Here is an 8,582-nt window from a genome sequence, read left to right as displayed (position 1 = left end):
AAAAAAATCCCTCATTTAATTTCTTGGCTTCTGCAGTCTTATCAGAGTGTTCTGCCCAGCAGAAATGAACCCTGTGAAAAATGTATATCCCCAAGTTCAAATGTGCAGTGTAAAACAATATCTAAAAGAAGTTAATTCCATTGCTTGTTCCTTAAATAGTTTTCAGTGCGAGATATGGTTTTATAATCATGTGTCTATGATCAGAGACTTTTGGACAGACACCAAATCAAAACATCAGCGAAGAGAATGGGGTGATGTGGAAAACTGATTTATTCATTCAGAGTCAATAAAGTAAGCATGCAGTAGCTGGATTGTAAATAGCCCTGTGGAGAAGATTTATAAGTCTTAACTTGGGGAGACAGGTTTATCCCAGTTAAAAGCACATTTTGACTGGAAGAACCCGTCACCATGTTTATAAAATGGGGCCTTGCATGCAAGATGTAACCTTAGGCCTGTGTGAATTTGAAATGGGCAAACAATGTCATCTGCAACCATGTTTTTAATCTCTAAAGTGGAAAGCTAAAATTGACCAGAAAATATAAAGAAGGAAGATAAAAATTCTAAGCAAAATAATTCTAGGCCTCAGCAGGAATATGTACAGTGCTTAAAACTTCCCTTTGCTCCAGATTGCTGTGTTTATAAATCAAAATTATATGTCCAGTGGGGAAAAGGGAAGTAAAACTGTTTCCAAATGAAAAAAGGACAAGTGATTCATTTCTGCTAAAATCATAATTGAAAATACAGAATGCAGAAATGCTCTTGGTTTACTCTTGTTTTTATTTGCAACATTTGCTTTGTTGCAGTTAATATGATCAGGAGTCTGAAAAAGAAACCATTTAAAGAAACCATTTACGACTATAAATCTTTCAACTATTTGAAAAATAATACACATTGCAGGCTTTCTGCACCCTATAAAACAGAGCTTCATCTTTACCAGGGATAAATGCACTTCCTTCGATTTCCTGATAGAACAGGCCTTTCCAGTATTTCATTTATTAAACAAAAAATATCTTTATTGACTGTAGTTATAAACAACTCTGAAGAAACCCTAGTGAAATCTAATGAGGTATTTCCCTTTGCAGCATGACAAGGTTCAAATATGTGCATGTGTGCAGTAAGGAAAATAAAATTGACTCTGACAATCAGATACCCCAGCGAGCTTCTATCTTTGCAACAAATGTGCTCTAAATTCCAATGTGCTTTGACAATTACCATTTATTTCAGTGCATCCTCCCCAGACACTCATTCTTGAGAGCCAAATTCCCGTCTCGTGGAAGTCAGAGGGAGGCTTGCCATAGGTATCAGTGGTGGAAAGATTTGATCCTTGCTATGTTTAAAAGCAATCAGATGGATGCAAAATGAGCGGAAATGAGCACGTTTACCCCTTGAAGTTCCGAGGACATTGAAAAAGCACATGTCTGGTATTTTTATTTTGGAGCTCTCACACGCTGACAGAATTGCAACTGCCCTTCATGAGTTAGCAGCATGCCTCTTCAAGGCCTTCACAGGCATTTAGGGGTGCAGACAATTGTCTTCCAGTGCCATAAGTCAGATTCATCTCTCTAGGTATGACGTGCCCTTCTGTCAGTAAAATATTGCTCCCAGGAGTTCATCTGTGCTGGAGACTCTCCTAGGGTTTTGGCGAGACATAGAATGGAGGTTCTTGGATTTAAAGATGTGCTGCAAACACAGCCCATTGCACCAAGAGGTGGATGAGGCTCCCTTATGGATAGGGAAAACTTAAAAGCAAAAGAAAAACAGAACTGTTGTAGGCATCTCTGGAAAAAGGGGGACAATACTAACAGAGGGGTCCTAGGGTGCATGTGAAATGAATCCTTTTGAAGTTCAGTCACTCGTATGACTCTTGTTATCAATAATGAGAAGTTATTAATGATAGCAACAAAGAGATAAGGCAACAAAAAGAAAGATAAGGACAACTATATTATCAAAATTTTTTTGAAAAAATTTCAACGTAAGTTGAACATAAATATAGATTTAGATGTTAAATTAATGTAAACATTTAAGTAGATATCACTGGTCTTCTGAGATGGCTGTGTACATCAGCAGGCTCAGGTCATGGGGTGAAGATAAATACTGAGCAACCAGATTAATGCCACAGAGCCAGTCATCCTATAACTCTGGGAAGCCATATCAGTGAAGGAAAAAAAATCTCAAGCATACCCTCAAGTCCCAGTGACTTTGCTTGCAGGATCAGCTCCCCACTTCCTCCACGTGACATCCAGGACTTTTTCCAGCACTGCAGGAAAAATTGTGGACATTTCCAGTCAATTCGGAGAACAAACAAAACACAAAAGAATTGTGATGAAACTGGGAACACCCTTCAGGCAATCTCACAAATTAGACAAAAACTAAAGAAAAAATGCTCACTGTACATGGATTGCATAAGCCTGGAGGAAAGCCAGTTTCCAGATATCTGTGAAGAGGTGAAAATAGAGAAAAATCAGTTCTTGCCTTTTAATACAGAAAAAAGGTTTGAGCAGCCCTTGAAATGCAGTGGTGTGCTGTCAATTGCTATTTCATGTTTTTCATGAAGGGGTGGGCCATGTGTCTACTGCTGCTCTACTATTGCTGAGGTGTTGAGACAACATGTAAAAGTGTGACAACAAAGGAGAGTCCTCCCTTTCTCAGATGTCATGTTAGTACCTTCAAGCAGCCTCTTCAGTTGAGGCTTGTATTCTTGTATTTTTATTTATATTCCAGCTGTCTCTCAGAATGATTGGTGGAAAGGTGTTACCCCAAGGAAGGCTAGAATTGCTCCTCCAGCTGTTGGGTTTATTATCTACATTTTAATATGGGCAAAGAGGAGATCTTTTGTGGCACAGCTCCAGCACGTTGGTTCCAGCCAGCAGAGTGCAGAGCATTGCACTTACCTCTGCCAAGCACTGTAATTACTACAGGCCTGACAACACTTCCCATTTCCTAGAACTGCTCCAGTTTAGACTAAATCTCTTTTCACAAAACTAGGAATACACTTAGTAACACTTTCATCGAGTTGTTACCACCCACAAGGGGGGCCATGAGCTCAGAGAGTGGTAGCTCAGAACTACACCAGTTCCTTGTTGTACTTCAAGTTGCTAAAAAATTTCGGGTGGGTGAGGTCTGGTTACTCAGACTGACTTCTGCTGTCTCCCCTCACAAAGGGACATTAATAGGTGTGCTCTGGATTGGGATGCACTTTGCAGGTGTGACAGTAGAGATGCTTTTTCAGAGCAATAAACAGAAATTTTTTCACATAGTCAAAGCACAGATGAGGAACTGGGTGACAGAAAGATTGCGTGACTTACTCGGGTCATACAGGAAGATTGTGTCAGTGCTGGAAACTGAATGTGAAATTTCCAGCTCCCAGCTAGCTCATTAATTATTTTATCATCTTCTGCCACAATAGGAAGATTACTGAGAGTGCAGTCATTCCTCACATAACTGCTGGGAATGCTGAATGATTCTAAGTGTACGTAAATACGTAGGGAAAGAGTAGATTTGAAAAAGATGTGATAAACATTGCCACCCTAATCTGTATATCCTCATCTATATGTTCAAGTGGCCTAGCTGTAATGGTACTAACAATGCATATCAAAACCCATGGGTGGGAATCCAAAAACTCTGGAACACTGCCTTCAATATGTTCATATTGTCCTCTGTAGATGGCAATTTCTGTCCTCATAAAACTGTGCCTTGATTTTTATTCATGTGTAGCAACACTCCCTCCCCCTGAAAATATGCTCTTATTTCTCATCTTCTACTAAAAAAAGTGAGAACTTGTGGCACTCACCAACTTTGAAGGTGAAGCAGTTAATGCAGGCTCCTTAGCCAGCCTTCATATTACTCGTTACTTTGCATTCACTTCTAGATGTTACCACCTTTATATTTGCTTTGCCTATAAATATATGAACTTGGTGGGGCTGTGCTTAACATTTGCCAGTGTTCTCAATAGATTTGAAGTAGATTTGAAGTGTCATAAAAGAAGAAAGGAGGAGCATACTATCTAGTCTGATTTTTCTGTGCAGCACGTACTACAGAATTTCACTTACCAATTCCATGACACCCAAAGTTCTTAATTAAATCTTTGGGATTTTTGGTAAACTAAACAAAGCCTCACAGTGGGAGCCTTCTAGTCAACTCTCCTACCCAGCCATGTTGTCTCTTGCTTTACCTTTTGTAATTGTCTTTGCAGCGAAACAGTAATAAACAATGCACAAAGGCAGAAGAATATCAGCTGGAAAAGGGTCACTAAGTAGTTGGACTGTGATATATGATACCCCTGAAAAAAAGTCAAAGCAATTTGGGGAAAAAATGGTATGATGAATTACAGGAAATAGTAAATTACAGAAAAGTGTATTCTCTGCTACTTTTTCATAAATCCCTTGAAACTATTGTCATGAGATGATGATTAGAAATTTCAGTAACACAGTGGTAGAAGCAGCCTGACTCAGAGACTACTTCTGGTTTTGTCTGCAAAACTTCCATTGCTGAATGTGTGAAAAGTGCAAGAAACTGTGTATATGTGAATTAACATTAATCCATGCAAACAACAAATAATTTACACGTTGTAATTTATCTTCAGATAAATAATTTGTAACCTCTAAGCCAGGTCCGTGGAGCTGCACTCATATGGAGCTCAAATTTGGCCTCCTATTTTCATTAGGAACCCCTATTACAGATAACTGAATAAAATAGTGTAAATAATTTACACTCTTATAATTTCCCTTCAATCTGCCGATCTTTCCTTGAGCACAGTTTTGTTATAGAAGCACTCTTAGCATCTTGGCCATCTAAGTATAGGTACCAACCAATCTCTCACCATTCACTATGCTTTTATCTACTCTTGTGCTCTTTTGTAAATAGACAGAGGTTTACAGTTCAGTATTTATTTACTCAATCTCCCATGCAGCAATGAAATCAGGTACATGGTCCTTAATATGCATTTCTGCTTGGGTCTGAAGTGCAAGTCTGCAGTGCTTTATCTATTTACAGGGCACAGATCTCTATCAGAGAGGTGCCTTCTGCATGAGAGTAGATTCCTCATTTTCCCTCTGTTTATTTTTGCCCATCAGGATCTTATACAGTGCTCCCTAAAATGGACAGAAAGACACCTGTTGATTAACTGGGTTTTCTGTCATGCTCCAGGAAAATGAGAAAGGCATATTGATCTTTTGGTTTGCTTTTAAGACACATTTTGAAATTCTGTGGTTTTGGCTGGCACTGTAGCCTTGGCAGGGCCTTCAACCTGCAAAATTAGAACCTAAAATGTACCACTTCCCCAACTCACTGGTGTTCATTGCTCATAGCAGGAGTGCTGTGGTTCTCTGGTGCAGCAGCTGTCAGCCACCTCAGGCAGATTTTCAGCTGCTGTCCTCCAGACCCAGCCTGCTGCATGTCTGCCCTACCCCTCCAACACCAGTTACATGGCATTCAAGATGATGGCAGCAAGTGTGTGCTCTGTCACAGACAAAAAATAATTTTAACACATCTCCTTTTGTAAGGGAAGAGATCTCTGGTGTTTCTCATGTCAAAATTCCAACTAGCTCCCAGCTTCTCCTGAAGCATTTCCCTTCACTGACTCTGGGATTAAATGACTGAGCACACAACAATGTCCACAATAGCATTTCCAAATCCTAGTGCCAATGCTGGGATCCTGGGAGAGGTTGATGGGAATCATGCCCTTAACTTCCCCCTCCAGTGAGACATGACCACATAATTTGCATTCCTTCAGCAATCTCACCTCAATTCCATGTCTGTCAGTTGTAGGCAACAAAACCTCAAATTCAGCTCTTCACTCAAGCTTATGCTGTATTTATAATTATGTGAAATTTCTGATTACAGTCCCTGCCACAGCCTGAGAGTCTCATATCACCTGACATTTTAAATGTGCTCATGAGTTTGGTCCTAATTTCAAAGCCAGGCAACCAAAGAAATCAAAAGTATGATTTTCACAAATGCTTCAGCTGGTTCCCTTTAAAAATGATGCATGTCTAATAAGGATTATGGTGGGCTGCTATGGGCACCAAAATTTGGAGATGTTGGCCTAAATGACATGGATAAGGAGAAGTGTTTTTTACATGAGCTGTTATATAAAACTCTTGAGTTTCAATAAATAAACACATCTATTTAGGAAGTGGTGACAATGTGCAATCTGCAAAAATGGGAAGCCTCAGAGGTGCTGTGGTAATAATGCAGTTACTTGAAGCACATTGAAGATACAAATATCTCTGTGGTTTTTTATTTGCTTCCACTCTTTGAGTCATTCTGAGAAACCAAGTTGTGCACATTCCAGTTATGGGCAAAGCACGATGCACTCCTCACTGAGTACAAAAAGCTTTACTCCAGAAGGCTACAGCGTGGGCTGAGAAGAAGTCTTTTCCAGGCACTGGAAAATGCAGATTTGAAGCACAATGTAATGGAGAACTTTGTTTCATGTGTATAAAAGAAGAAGAAGAAAGGCAAACATTCTTGGCACAAAGAGACAATTAAAAAAATAGGGAAGTGGATACTCTCAAGACTGAAGCATTTCTGTCATAACATGTGCTGCTGAAGTCACCAGAATGTGGTGGTGGTGATGGTGTGGCTTTGTCCTAGCTGGAGAGAGACTGTTTGAGAGTAGTATTTTAAGTATTTATTACAAAATCATGAGCACAGCCAAATCGCTCAGAGGATTAGGGAAATTAGTTCATGAAACAACAGTTCAAAATAATTTTGTGTTGCCCAATTTTGAAAGTTAAGGAATAGATCCAATTAAATTAATTTCCAGAAGTCCTCAAGAACAAGGTGGCATTAGAAAGGAGCTGATTTTGCCCTAGAAGATTCAAAGACAGGAGAAAAGCAGATATAAATATCTTCAAATAAAGCAAACTGCCAAAGCAATAGGCATGGTTTTGTTTATATTGCTTAAATAAAGACTTTTTTTTTTTTTTTTTTGCTCTGGATGCACTGTAAAGCAGCTATCTAGTGATCAGGATTGTTATAGATCCAGACCTGCACAAAATCAGCTGCCAAATGCTTCCTAATGCCTCAGTTTACTCAAGGCCACAAACAGAACCCCAAACAACCCATAAATATATCCAAGAATCATGAATAAAATAATCAGCACAAGCAGACATGCTCATTACTGAAAGACATCATTTTTGCTATGATTTACTGAGGTCCACAGGACCCTTCAAGTTTAGCCAGAGTTTGCATTAGAGGCCTGACCATGCCTGCTCCTGCTCCTGTCAGTTATTCAGGCTTTTTCTAGCTTTCCCAGGAGAAGCTGCTAAACACTTCCACCAAAGCCTGACTCTTCCCTCACTTTTCTCTGAGCCATCCATCTTCCAGCAAGCTCCATGCTGATGGATCCCTGGGGTCGTCCATAAGCCCAGAAAGAGCCCAGGGCTGCCATGCAGATACAGGAATCTGCCTGGGAAGGTGGGATGCTGTTATCACAGCATGAAGGTCTCACAGGTCATTTCAAAGACCAACCTGGGGGAGTGCCTTTGAGTCTAAAAGGAAATGCACTCTTGTGTAGGCAGTTTAATATCCAAATTTGCAGAGGAGCTCAATTCCCCAAACGTTATTGGTAGCAGTGCTAAGTGCCACACGGTGTTTCAGTGGAAACCCGTGAAACCTGTTCAGATAACAAAGCCCAAGCCCAATTCTCAATGCTTGCTGGAGCAGGCTCAAAAGCTGAAATAAAGACCTGACCCCTGTGACACACACATGTGACCCATTCCACTGACAGCCTGTGGAGGAAAAGGCTGGAGGTATCCAGCATGTCAACACTTACCTAGGTTTGGAGGGCAGGGTGCTTTCCCATAATCAGAGGGAAGTGTTGGAATGTGTTGTTGCTATGTTTTTTAAGTCCTTTTGAAACTGTGGCCCTAAGGAAATGAGGAAATACAGAGGATGAGGTTACATTGTTATTATTATTTCACATTTTTTGAACATAGGCTTATATGGCTGGATTCATATTATATTAGCTTTCTAAAGCTTTAAAAACACAGGGCTTACGGTGCACACTCAATGCTTTATTTGTTAAATTAATGTATTTCTGTTTTCAAAAAATCCTGCCTATCTAGCAAGCTTTCTTTTTTTGCTCTCTCTTTCTCTCTCATGTGCCTTGGAATATTCTTGTCTGAAAACACACGTGTGTAAACTTTTATAAATATAAAATTTAATTTTGGAGTAATAAATCAGTTTTCTGTGCTTTCCTTAATTTTTGACTTGATGTTGACAGCCACTCTCTGACCAGGTTTCCCAACACCCTCACACCGTGAGCAGCCATTGCCTTAAAAAAAAGTGGGATCAGTCCCTTCAGACATCCAAGTGGCTATCCTGTTTTCCAGAGATGTGCTTTCCACACAGGAATGTGTTTCCAGGTGCTTCAAGTAAAAGAGGCAAGAAGAGCAATCTCCATATTTCTCCTGAGACTGGGAACCTGAGCCTACATCCACATACATCAACTTACATGATTGTCAGGTTTTTTGACTACAGTGGAATTGTTCCTGAGTTGTGCCACTCTCAGGAAGATCAGAGAAAGGCTCATTAGGCATGCTGCTCCCTAAATCCCAGCACAAGAAAGATTATGATAT

At 39.9% G+C, this 8,582-nt stretch overlaps 1 long non-coding RNA gene across 1 annotated transcript; it reads right to left on the bottom strand.

Moving 5' to 3' along the window:
• Positions 1-321: 321 nt before the first annotated feature.
• LOC106862959 (uncharacterized) lies at positions 322-8,002 on the bottom strand. The gene is made up of 3 exons (XR_015802837.1): positions 7,778-8,002; positions 2,182-2,257; positions 322-1,739 (listed from the first exon to the last, which is right to left on the bottom strand). It is a non-coding gene; the product is annotated as an uncharacterized LOC106862959 (long non-coding RNA).
• Positions 8,003-8,582: the final 580 nt, after the last annotated feature.

The sequence above is a fragment of the Sturnus vulgaris genome, chromosome 3 (genome assembly GCF_052056855.1).
Source record: "Sturnus vulgaris isolate bStuVul1 chromosome 3, bStuVul1.hap1, whole genome shotgun sequence".
In the NCBI taxonomy this organism is placed as follows: Eukaryota; Metazoa; Chordata; class Aves; order Passeriformes; family Sturnidae; genus Sturnus; species Sturnus vulgaris.
Note: the sequence above shows the minus strand (reverse complement) of the source record. Positions and strands in the feature narration are given on the sequence as shown.